Genomic DNA, 13,508 nt, shown 5'->3' with positions numbered 1-13,508 from the left:
ATATCTACAGAGACCTTTGCTCGCAAAATATACACCCATGCCACAAAGGCATGACCCGCCATCTGTACGTGCATACACCAAAATTCTGGCTGTTTGATCAAGTGTTCATACACACACTCTGGCTCTTCACTGATGCCAGGCAGACTTTCAAAATGTTGCGTCTTTTTTTTGCACATGTATGTAAACATGTATCAATAAGGGTATTGTATAAGGGGTTGTATAAGTAAATGTATATTTGTGAGTTAAGTGGCAGAGGGGTTTTCCAATACTGGAGGTTAATGATATTCAATATCATACCATTACCAATTATTCTTTACATTATGTTTGTTGTATTACCAAACATGCCAGGATTTCTGTTATCTTGAGCTTCGGCGAAAACAACAGAAGTGACCGTAACCTTCTCTCTGAGAATTGTTTTAATATTGTTTGTTGTGCTTATTTCCCAAAGTCAAACAGAATTGCTCAGTTAATTGTGATACTAGTTTGGGCAGACATTAGGATTACTGTAAGACGTACTGACCTTCCACACAACACTGATTATGTTAAAGGAAAATGTAAGTGTCATTGATTCCTTTGTTAGTTCATGTTTACACAGATAAGAGTCAATATATAGTTAATCTTACTAGTGAGCCATGGTTTGATTTCATTGTTATGGCTGGGCTTCAGCTTGTAGGCTAATTACAACCCAAATTTACATGATTAGTGTATGCACACTCATATAACAGGTTGTTAATAATGGGAAAAGTGAATCCCACATTATACTGTAGAAACACAAACACATACACAAAAACAAAATAAAATAAAGAATTTCCCCATTGGGGATTGTTAAAGTATATCTTCTAAACCTTCCTAACTTCAGCTCATTTGAAAAAACTGTCCAGTTACTTTTGTCTGTCTGTCTTTTTAGTAACTTTATTGGTCAGGAAATAGTCGGTGGGATTTGACACTTTTACACTTATAAAGTTTCTTTTACCTTTTTGAGTCCTGGAGCTCAAATATGACACACACCACTGTGCACATCACTGTGACCAGAAGACCGTTGAGAGAGTACTAAAACAGTACTTAAAAGCTTTAAACCCTTATTCCCAGTGGTGCAGTACTTACTAATTCTGTCAGTGTTGTTGGGCCACTGTGTGTTGGTGTGTTTGCATACACATTGTGTGCAGTAAATGAGTCTGCTGTGGAAAGGAACTGTTTTTCATGCTCATACTTTTCTAGAGGGGCTTATAGGCCCCTTCAGCCATGACTAAAGCTTTTCTCCCGCTTTAAAAAATGCCTCTACCAGCAACTTTAACCTCCCTGGAGTGATTTCTCACTCTTTATCCTCGGTACCATACATGGATTTGCAACTATTTTCCAGACTTATGGTATACCTTTATATTTCAAGTTCTTTAAGACTGACATTTTACACATCAAATGAATCAGAATAAATACTTCTCAGGATAGATAAACTAAGTGCCAAAAAACAGCTGATAATTGGAACTGCGAAACAGCAATTTCTCAGCAACTCTTTCTCAAGTTCAAATGAAGAACTTGTTAAATGTGAAGAGAATTAGGTTTGTTGTTAAGGGCCATTTGTGGGCACAAAGTAGTTCTAATATAGCAATAACAGCACCCACATGACCTGTGACAGCATATTTAAATGTGATGATGGTGAGTTTTTGAGAGTTGAGTACAGTCAGCAGCGCTGAAGAAATATCAATATTTACACAGGAGGTTTAATGTATCATGAGGACAGCAGCTTTTTAAAGTTAATTGAGAGTCCATTACTTATATGACTTATCCAAAAAGGATATCTGCATCCTCTTTTTACAAAGAGGAAACGTGTCAGCTTCAGGATGGATTTTTTTTTACATCTTCACAATGCGAACAGACAAGCCATTTTTAGACCTCACTGTGTCACTGTGTTCGGCTATGAGCTGTGTGTGTGTGTTGAGGACACCGTGGTGGAAGTCATTTCCTTCTCTCCTCTTGTTAGAGCACTATTGGAACAGATTTTGTGCTGTAATTGAATCAGACATCTTGCAGTTAACAGACTTCATGCTCTTTTCAATCCATTATTATTAGATGGATATGGATTTGTAAATGTAGTAGTCGAGAGAAAACTGAAGGTAGGGTACAGTTTATTAGTGAGTGCTAGTTTCGTAGATGATGACGGTATTCTTTTTGATTTACAGTGCTGGAAAAGTGAACATCAACTAATCCTCATTTGTTAACCAACATTGCCACTTCCATCTTTGTTGTTATTCTCATCAGTATCCTTCCAATATGTGCTAAATATTCTTTCCCCTTTTTGACTGTGTTGCCCCTCCCTGCCACTGTCACTCCAAAGTCTTTCCAGCTTGCTCGTTCAAGGGACATTTAATAGAAGTGTTCACCAGGAACCCGGGAAAAAGTCTCAACAAATGATCAGACTGACAGCTAACACCTGTTACCTGATACCACTGATGGGTAGAGAGAGAGAGAGAGAGAGAGAGAGAGAGAGAGAGAGCGCAAAAGCAAGACACGGTTAAGTGGGTTTAGATGACAGATTTACCACGGCAGACAGTGACAGACAGGAGATCTGAGACAGACGGTAAGAAAAGTTAGAGATAGTCAGACTCACAGCTGAGATACAAGTCAGCAACAAAAAGGATAAGAAGTGCAGCAACCAAACAGATGTCTTCCAGAGTATCCAGAGTACAACTTCCATGACTGGATTGGATCGAGTGATGTGTCTCTCACCCAGCATGGTGTCTGCAATATCGAAATAACCAACCCGGGAGAGCAGGGAGACTTGTGAGCTGATGTGACAAAATAGAAACAGGGATGACAAATAGTGAGTAACCTAGTTAGCGAGCTAATCAGTCAGTTAGTTAGTGTGTGTATTAGCCAGGAGAAGGAATGGAGTTTCAAAGCGTTTAATCAAATTCAAATCAGGTATCAAATCCGCCTATCGAATCTGAACCATTTCAATTTATTTATCAAATATAAAAATGTCAACATATGCAAGTAACTAAAGGTCTAAATAGCTAAAACTCGAAGATCTTTTATCACCTTTTGGTGTTTTTTAAGATTAGCAATACAAAACCCCAATCCCCCAACCCCAGCATGGCCTCTGCAGATAAAAAAAAAGAGAGGAAAAAAACAAAGGAAAGTACATTAGCCATTATGGAATTAACACTATTTAGATCATATAATCTGCTGCTGGTGATATTTATCGTTTTCACAAAGTGAAAGGTTAGCCCTGGCTACAGTGAGCTAGCATTAATGGTTTGTTCATGCTCTTTGTTAAAAAGTCAAGAGGGTTTAATAAGAGATGCAGGGATTTTGCCAACCAGGACCCTGATACACAATCAAATGGTTAATGGAAGCCATCCAGAGCCAGAAAGAGCACTGCAGCTAACAAAGGAGACAAATTCATTCATAAATGTATCAATCGATCAATCAGTTGATTTGGCAACTGGGAATTTTATAAAAATGTGTGCACACATAGCATTCAAAAGGAAAGCAATTTCATACGAAGTCGAATTATGAGCTATACAATGAAAATGTGTCAGAGTTACTGATTAATTCTGTAATCTTTGTCATATTCACATACTATATTCGCATAACAGACGTTTCAGCCAACATGCACTGATTTGCTTTAGATATTTATCTTATTTATTTTTAATTACTGACAAAATGGAGACGACAGTCAAGATTGCTAGGGGGATTCTTTTTCATCCCTCTGCTACCAATCAGTTTTGTTCATAAAACAATGTCATTACTACACAGATTTTCAAAAAACTGAAACTGCATTGTTGAATTTGCACCAAACCAAGAGCAAATAATATCAAAAGATGAAGAAGTTAAAGCAGGCATTCTTAAATGTATTTAATAATGTAAACAGCAGTATTTATAATATCGTGTGACAAACTGGCATTTCCAGTTTATACTATTGACACATCTGCTTGTCCACACCATATAAATCTGTTCCGTCAAACCGTGTTCTTGGTAACCACTCTCTTTTGAGTCTGCTTTGCATTGAAGGTGTGACAAAGTGTCACTGAATAAGTGATGCAAAAGTAGACATAAACAGATGGAGGAATCACTCACTCCACCAAGTCAGGGTGTGGAATTTCCATTTAAAGTTTTTTGACATGTTGCAGATTGTTGTATTTGAAGTTGAAATAAGTGTAAATGGTAGACTGTTTATGTTGGTTGATCATCACATGAGGCCCAAGTCTGCAGAGTGGAACTGTTTCTTATTCAATCCAGTCAGTCACACTGCCATCCATTTCTCCCCACCATGGCTCCTCTCGCCGCCTGCTGCTCTCTGTTAATGGAGATATCACCTCCTCCCTCCTCCTCCCTCCCTGTTCTCTCTTTCTTGTCCTTTTCCCTCCACTCCACTTTCACTTCACTCCTTTCAAATCCTTCTGTTGTGCCTCTTCATTGGCCCACTCAGTGAAACTAATCGACAGTAAGCCATCACTCAGTGCACTCTGCATCTCTTTTTCTGCAGAAACTAATCAGAGCCATTGTTAGTCACCCAAGACACGCTCCCTCCCTCTCTCATTGTACTGTAAATCAACAAATGATTCATAACAAGCAGAAGAGACAGACAAGGAAGAAAAACAAATACGGTTTATTATTGAGTGCACTTCTGTAAGGCAGTCACACGGTGTTTCTTTCAGCCAGGCTCAATATTTCCTTATAGTGAATGCCAAGTGCTCTAATGGCAAACAATTGACATTTTGAGATTCCCTGGGTATCGCTTTAGCTCTGGTATCAGGAAATGCCACAGCTGAGAAAAAAAAAAACGTAATCAGGGAGTTAAACAAATTTGGATGTTTGCTTAAAAGTGTAATGACACAGATTATTATATATCAAAATTGGTGCTAATGCAAATAGTGTTTCTGATGAATTTATTAAGGAGCAGACTTGTCATCTGCCTGAAATGACATCAAAGCTCCCATAACTCTTTCAAATACATTCAAAAGCTGGAGGTTATCCACTCTGATATTTCAGGGATGGTAATATATGGCTTATGCCTTTTACAGTTATTTTATACTCTGTGCCTTTGGCCTCAAGGTTAGCCTTAAATCTATGATGTACTGTTTCTTGATTTTAAGTACCATAAATCCAGTGTCATAGTGCAGGGTGTACACAGGTATATGGAATATACCTACTTATTCTTCAGTCAGCACCCACTTTTAAATCCCCTCTGATGTGCATCATTCAGCATTGTTCTGCCAGCTGAATTTTATTTTTCCTAGACTGCCGAACTCATGACATAGTAGTCCAGTTTTCATTGAATGGAGTGTGGAATAAGGAATAATTTGCTTAAAATGTATAATTATGTAGTCGTCTTACACTAATATAAAACCTGAACCCCTTCTGTGGCTAAAATTAATTTCATAACGATCCTTTCTCCCTGATGTCCAGTGACAATGTGCAACGACTGCTACTACTATATGGAAGAGTTGTCTTACATGTCACTGTTTATAACACATGGTGTTTATCCTTTCAGTTCATATTTGTTGTCATTTTCTGTAACAACTCCACACTCTCCATAGTCTCCATAGGGGTCTGCTGACTCATCAGATGCATCAGACTTAGAAACCTGCTGAGCTTCATCTGAATACCACCACACACTGACTTCCTACCCTACTTCCTTTCTTCCTTCTTTCCTCTTTGTGATTACATGCATTTCTCTTTCTCTCCTTTCAGAAGTAGTTAAGTCAGTTTTCACACCTCTTTCAATCTCTCTCTTTTAAATTTGTTTTCAATAGTTTTTTTTTTACATGGCTGTCTTCTCTATAAACACACTCACATGCTTGCACACTCTGTCCTCAGACATACCCAGATAACTCTGCAGTTGTTTTTCTCACATGCCATATAGACATTGCACTGCTACGTGCAAAATATTTGATGCCAATTAAACACAGTGGCTTTGTTTCCCTCCTCAGTTTGTTTAGATGCAGTAAGCACCGGGCTGGGGAAAGGCAAAAGAGGGAGTTGCATGTCGCAGAGCAATTATGACACATCTGTATCTCATGTGCTGTTGTTCAGATAGGAAAGCAACTTCTGAATTGTCTTGATGGGATTGTGGGTAAAGCCAAATTAAATCAAAATCTCCATAAACTAATTGTCTTCACAACTGGGGGGGAGTTACAGCTTGTGGTTGGTGGAGATCAGAGTTTATGGCCTCTTTAATGAGTTGTTAGGAAAGGGGGAAAAAAACAACAACACTGAAAAACAGCAGCACTGCATGCAAATCTATCTGTATAAGGAGGAAGGGTCCTGGGAGAGAGTGAGTGGGAAGAGCTAATGTTCTGAAAATGACCCACTGGCCAGCTCCAACCTCGTTCTGCTTAAAGTGCAGGACTTAAATGCAGCAGTCAATATGCCTAATTACTTTGTTCTTGCTAACTGCATCTTACTCTTCAGCACTGGGACTGTAAAAGTCAGAGTGGACGCTCGTAGCACTTATGGACATAATGTAATGAATTTGTCCCCCTCCTCTCTTTGGCGTGGGAATATCTAATGCCTCATGCTTTTGTAGTCGGTTCCCTTATCGTCCGTTACTGTAAATGCATTTGAACAGTGGTGTTCCTGTATATGTCAGTGTTTCTCAGCACTGGTCCCTGAAACCCAGTGATGAATGGTCTCTGAATTGTTTCATGTACTAAATACAGTATTTTGTAAGCAAGTCGTCCCTCAAGTTAGGAGTACTTTCTGGTCCCTGAAACAAAACAAAAAAAATCAATGATGGCTGTGTCCTGAGAAGCTGGAAAGTAAAGAAGTAAAGAAGTTTGTGAAGTAAATGATTTCACACCCATCAGACAAAGAGCAACATTAACATTAATTTAGAATCATGTTTCTGGTCACCTGACAAACTTATCTGGCTCCTAACCTGATAAAAGCTCCACTCTTTTTTTTCTCTTTTTTTTTTTTACCTAAAACGTCTGCCTGCTTTGGCTGGAAAGAGTGTTGATGAGAGTGATTATAATGTTCCTAAAAATAAAGTTGGGGCCATTAAACTAAAACAATGAGCTGAAAGATTCTAAAACACTCCTTAGGGAACTGCAGATTATGCAGATTTGAGTGGTAATTTTCTGTGGAAGTGAGCCCTTTTACATGAAATGGTCTATTGTTAATATAAAATATTGATCAGTGCAACTTTAAAGAGAGTAAAAAACTGCCCTCAAGGAATCACAGAGTAAAATCCTTGAGTGGCAGCAAGTATTTGTGTTCATTATTTCAAATTGTGTTCAGTAAGAAGGTACAGTGTGTAATTGCTACTATTAATAGCTTTCCACACTAAGATAAACCTAAGATAAATACTTTCTTCTATACTAAGGATCTATGCGCCCATGCTGTCAACTTCCTGTGATCTGTGTAGAGGTGTTGAATGGTTGAACCCTGATAGATATGTGATTCCCTGTTCACCACTGAAGCCATTATCAGCTCCTAAATGAATATATACTTTTCCACACAGACACATCACTATAAGAGACAAGTCTAGAATGAGGTGTTTTGTTTTCACTGCCTCATTAGAGAAACTAAGAATAAAAGATATTGTTTAATATTGTGATGCCCAACTTATGGTGTCAGGAAAGACTCTACTCCTTTCTCGGATGTAGAAAATGAATGTGTAATCTTATTTGTGAGATAATTAAAGAAATTTAAATTGTCTCTCTTGCTCTGAATTTATGTAAACTAAACATACAACAATAATTGAATGCAAGTCAGTAGTACTTCATTCTTGTTCTGCTAATGAAGCTAGAAGCAAAGAGAAAGAAGAGAAGGGTGTTATCTCTGGGCTGCATGTTTAGACACAAATACTCTCTGGTTGAAAATTAGATTGTGTGAAGAAAGGAGATTGTGTGATATGGAATTTAAATTGTGTTTTGCAATAAATACTAGAAATGTTGAAAACCTTTTTTTTAAAATATCAAATTAGACAGTTACAGATTTTATACTTTTCTTTAAAACTACTGGCTGATCACTGATACATACATATATGTATATATATTATGGCATGTCCTTTAGTATGGAATGCCTTTTAGGACATCTTTATACATATATAATATGAAACTTGAACATATTGAATGAAATGTCACGTGATCAAGGCTCTGTGCCATCTTGTGTTTTCTATACCAGCCTAATATTATTCCATAAGGATGTTAATGCAAGAAGTGTGGGGCTGAGTGAGCCTCCACTGAATCTATCAGAAGCAGTCCTGACTAATGAAGAGATAATTAACACTGTGGCGAGTTCGGGCCAATATTCACGCTGTTACTGTACTGTCGCTGTATGTTCAAACACAATGCATAGGAAGCAGCTAAAGGTTTAATGTGGTTAAAGCAGGTAAAGTCAGTAAATCAATCACTGATCTATGAATGAATGCGGGTGATTCTTACAGTATCTGCTGTCCACAACTGCTTTATATTATATAAAAAGCTTATCCTTCAGTTGATGAATTCCCTGCAGCACCAAGGCATGGATGGAAATGTACGCACGACTGTTCGCTGAGTTTACCTTTGTTAGATAAATTAGCCTAAGAATGACAGCAGGCTGCGACAATATAAACATACAGACCTGTACAAACATCAGACTGGTTGGATATAACTCGATATTCTGCTTTTAATGATGCAGATGATCCAGTTATTCAAGTTTCATTCCGTATATACATTAAACTTCCTATAGTATGGAATTCCTTTTAGGAAATTATTATATATATGGACTATACCTTGAATATATTGAATGAAAGTTTGAATATAATGAGTTGAGAGATTGAATTTCATAGTTGACAGCAAACTGATCAGAAAATAGGGAAGAGAAAGGCTGACGGCATGCAATTAATGGGCTGCTACCTGGGCATTTTTCTTGATTATTGTATTATAATGTGACCTTTTTCACATATTGGATGATTTGATGACTAAAGAGAAAGAAAGGAAACACAGGGTGAATGAGGAAAATTACATATGACAAACATTCCCTGTCAGACTTGAATCAGGGAACATTGCATTTACATACTACACATCAGTAGTATACCCAAAGCTTGGATTGGAAATCTGCAGGGTTATTATTTGATGATGATCTCAGGCATGTAATGTATAGGAATTAAATTATTTTTTTTAATAGGAAAATAAACTGAAGGATTTGTGGGGTCAGTGGGGGGTTTGTAGACAGTAGCTTATATTTTATACAGGAAGTGCTAACTATGCCTATCGTCTCTTCTACAATCAATTGCCCCAATTTCTCGCTGTCTCCCCTCCTCTATTATCTCTCCCACCTCAACCCACCCACCCTTCTCATGCCACCGCCTCCAGCTCTTATCTTCCCTCCCTCTGTTACTCTCCTCTGTTAACCCTTTCATTCACCCTCCTTTAATTCACATTATTAATGATATTATTTCACATTTTGCGTCATGTCCTCACACATTCACCATCCTATGATCTACTTTTGTACATTCGTCATTGCTCAGTCTGCTTGCTCAACTTTCAATAGCACTGAGGTTTTATCATTATTCTTTCATGTTACTGAAACTGTTGATGCATCCCGTGGGATTGTTTTTTTCATTTATTTTTCTATTCGTAGTTCCCCATTACTGATCCTCTTCACTTCTTTTATCCTCCTCACTAATATTTTTATCATGTGCCTAGAGCACATTATCTCACTCTCCCCTCTTGGTGGCTAGTGGTGCTGTACTCCCGGTGAGGTGTATTTATGATTTACACTGCATTAAAGAACCTCTAAATTCTGTATAGATTGTCAAGTGCCTCATGAAATTTGCATTGAAAGCGTAGAGACTTTCTGCCACATTTGTACTGGTTTCTCTGTGCAGGTTACAAAGTATGACCCAGTTTGCTAGTTTGGATGCTCGGACAAGACGTTCCTGGTTATTCCATAGGGTTAAATCTAAAGGAGGCCTATCAGCTTTGGCCTGCTATATCTGAGAAAATAAGACAGACTTTCCGAACATCTTTTAAATCTCTTCTCAATACATTTAGAGACAGGATATTATTTGAGGTGAAGTTCTCTTTTTCTATCCCTTTTCATTTTATCCACTGCCTCTTCTTTTTATCCAGTGTTTCAAGGGTTTCTTCTTCATCCTTTTCTCTTCGTCTGCTTTTGCTTCTCCACGTTGTTATTACTTGTTGGTGGTGTTGTTATTATCCTTGCCTTGGTCTATGGAGGGGTTGCGCTATTCCACCGCAACTTCATTGTAATCAAATAAGTCTAATAATAAATGGATTTGACATGACTTAAATTGATCAATACATATAACAGTAATGCAGTGTCTCTTAGATTATGAGCAGGGACAAATTAAATATAGATTATTAACCAGCTGTGTCCTTACAGTAATATGTTTTCTTGAGCCTCAGTCCCAGGGGAAGACACTAACAGATATTTTGATTTCAGTACCAGGATGGACAAGTTGACAATCCACTGCAGTAATGTTATTTACAGGAAAGCACTATCTTGTTTCTGGATTTCTGTTTTCATATTACTGTCAAATCAGATTTTATCCAGTGCTATACTAGATCCACTTTTAGACTGTTTATTCTACTAAGTGAATTAGTCCTTCATAATGTGCAGTCTGATGCTGTAATGGCTGCAGATGTTCCTTAGGAAATGGCCAACGACGCCATGCATATTGCCATCAATGACACTTGTAACCTTATTAAAGAAGGAACCACATGCTACAATGTTTTTTATTAGCCATGCTAGGGGCATGGCTTTATAGATGGCAATGTCTGTCTGTCAGTTTCTCAATCCATCACTCTGGTCCAGACCGAAGTACATCATTAACCATCACTTGGATCAACATGAAATTTTGTACAGGCATTCACGTTCCCCAGAAGATGAACCATAATGATAAAGGTCATAAATCTTTATCACTCAATTGTCCTATTGGTTTAGTAGAACATGTTAGCATGCTAACATGCTGAACTAAGATAAACATTACTCCTGCCAAACATCAGCATGTTAGCATTGTTATTTTGAATATGTTAGCATGTTGACATGAGCATTTAGCTCAAAACACAGCTGTCACGGGCGCCTGGTTAGCTCAGTGGGTGGAGCTGGCGACCCATGTGCCGGGGCTGGGTTCTTGCTGCAGCGGCCCAGGGTTTGGGTCCGACCTGCGGCCCTTTGCTGCGTGTCATCCCCTCTCTCTCTATCCCCCTTTCCTGTCTATTTTCGGCTGTCTCTATCAAATAAAGGTTTAAAAAAACAAAACAAAACAAAATAAACACAGCTGTCACTTAGTACAACTTCACAGAGCTGCTAGCATGGCTTTGTTTAAGTTTCAGAGATGATCTTATGGAAAACTGCTGAATGAATGGTATATTTCATAGCAGGGCAGACTTAGTCTAGACAGCTGCTCCTGGCGGGGTTTTTTTTTCCTTGAATTCAAGCTTGCCTCAATTTTTATTTCGTTGCTGCGGCCCAGTACAAGGGTGTCAAGGATGAATACCTTAAATGCATCACTAATGGCTTTACAGTACTACATGTCATGAAAGCCATTTTGGAAATAGCCCATTTCCATGGTCTGATGTGTGCTCTTTCTACAAAACAGCTCTTATATTAGACTCCCTTTAAAGAGGCACAGCTCTGCCACCTCAACCACCACCCAATTTGTTTGGGATAAATGTAAGACCTTGAGCCAGAAATTGAACCTGCCATCCATGAGTAAACTGCACTAGCTGTGTGCTGCTATTAGACTTAGTAAAGACATCTTCAAATGTAAATGAAACGCTATGCGAGCAAGATGGATTAATATGTATTTACACTAGCAAGTACAAGCACATAGTGATGAAAACTCACTTAAATAACGCCCTTTTTATTGTCTGTTTTCATGTCGTCTTTTGGGTGGAAATCTTACTTAGAAAGCTGTAAGTACTAGTGTACTAGGGTAAAGCTGTATCTACAATACACCATAAAAGCTTTAATGCACAGTTACAAGTGAAATGTTCCAGGTGTAAAGATGCCTGAACACCACTCAAAGACAGGCCTCCACTCGTCTCTCTCTCCAGCAGAGCAGAGTCATGCTGTTTGCTGCAGTGCTTTCTATCTCCTGCATGAGCACAAGATGAGACTCCTTATATGAATAATGTCTTCCCTTGTGGTTCTCTTTCACTCCCTATAATCCACTCTCTTCTCTGGTCTCAGCAGGGCAAGAGTCCCATTGAGAATGATCAGTAGTCATCAGTCTCTGTCAGTGAATTGTAGGAGTAGAAGGGAAGTAGAATCATGAATGAGAAGTGACACACTTTAACATTTTGTTAATGATATTTCATCTTAGCAGTTTATTGTGTTTTATGTCATTAAAGCCAATAAAACAACACTTAAAATGAAGGGAATTTTTATTTTTTTTTAAATGTATGGTCTATGATGATAAGGTGTTTTCACAATTAATAATAAGCTGCCAAGTTACATTTCTTCACAATATTTTTGTTGCTTTGAAAAAATATCCTTTTTTTTTTTTACTTTGACCCCATTCTCTGAACTCAGTGTGGCAACAAGCGGAAGAGAAAATGGAATAGTAGGACAAAACTACTGTAATTCATCCAAACAGATGAAAAGCTGTGAGAAGGTTTTAGGAACAGTTTGATGCATTTTAAATCGCTGCCAGCTGGACATGTCATCTGCTCACTGGCATGAGACAAAGCGTTCCTCTTCAGTGGATTGAAAGGTCAAGTTGACATCCCAGCTCCCCGCAAAGAGTGACACTTGTACACCAGAGATACTTGCGTGTGTTTGTGTGTGTGTGTGTGTGTGTGTGTGTGTGTGTGTGTGTGTGTGTGTGTGGCGTGTGTGTGTGTGTGTGTGTGTGTGTGTACACAAAAGTGCACTTGAACATATGGTTGTTCCTGTGGCTTTCATTGGTCTCTATCTACTTGTGAGATCCTGCTGTGAGAAAGTGGGAGGAAGTTTAATTTACGGTGTCAGTAACTATGTGTGATGGTGATCTGCATTAATCTCAGCTCATCCTCCTGACCTTTCAGTCACAACTGTGGCATGCTGGTTGAGTTCTCCATTTTGTAGAGCACTAGCAGAGAGGCAGAAACAGAGAGAGGGAGGGAAAGAGATCAAAAGAAACAATGAGAATGCACTACAGAAAAGGGTGATGGTGCTGGTTAAAGATGCAGAGGTGCACCCTTATAGCTCATCTGGTAGAACTGGCGCCCCATGTACCAACGCTGCATTGGTCATGAATCCAACCTGTGGCCCTTTGCTGCATGTCAAGCTATCTCTCCCCCATCTCCTGTCTATCCTCAGCTCTCTTATCTAATGAAAGGGGCAAAAAGAATTTAAAAAATATATATTTAAAACAAAAAAGATGTAGGGGTCAAAACAAAGAGCTTAACGTAGACTTGGATGTAGTTTCAGTATGTCTTGGTTAAGCTTACAGCTCAGGACTCTCACTAAAATAAGTGCTTATAGATATAATAAGGTTTTTAAAGATTTTCTGGACTGTTGTGAGCCGGATGTTTACCCAACTATATCAAGGTATAAAAAGACCTGGTTCA

At 38.5% G+C, this 13,508-nt stretch overlaps 1 protein-coding gene across 1 annotated transcript in view; it reads left to right on the top strand.

Moving 5' to 3' along the window:
* The window catches only part of clstn2a (calsyntenin 2a), a 137,525-nt gene that overhangs the window by 48,909 nt on the left and 75,108 nt on the right, over nt 1–13,508 (top strand). The gene's annotated exons all lie outside the window — the stretch shown is intronic.

The sequence above is a fragment of the Dicentrarchus labrax genome, unplaced genomic scaffold, assembly GCF_905237075.1.
Source record: "Dicentrarchus labrax unplaced genomic scaffold, dlabrax2021, whole genome shotgun sequence".
Taxonomy (NCBI): Eukaryota; Metazoa; Chordata; class Actinopteri; family Moronidae; genus Dicentrarchus; species Dicentrarchus labrax.
This window is presented reverse-complemented; position numbering and strand designations above follow the sequence as displayed.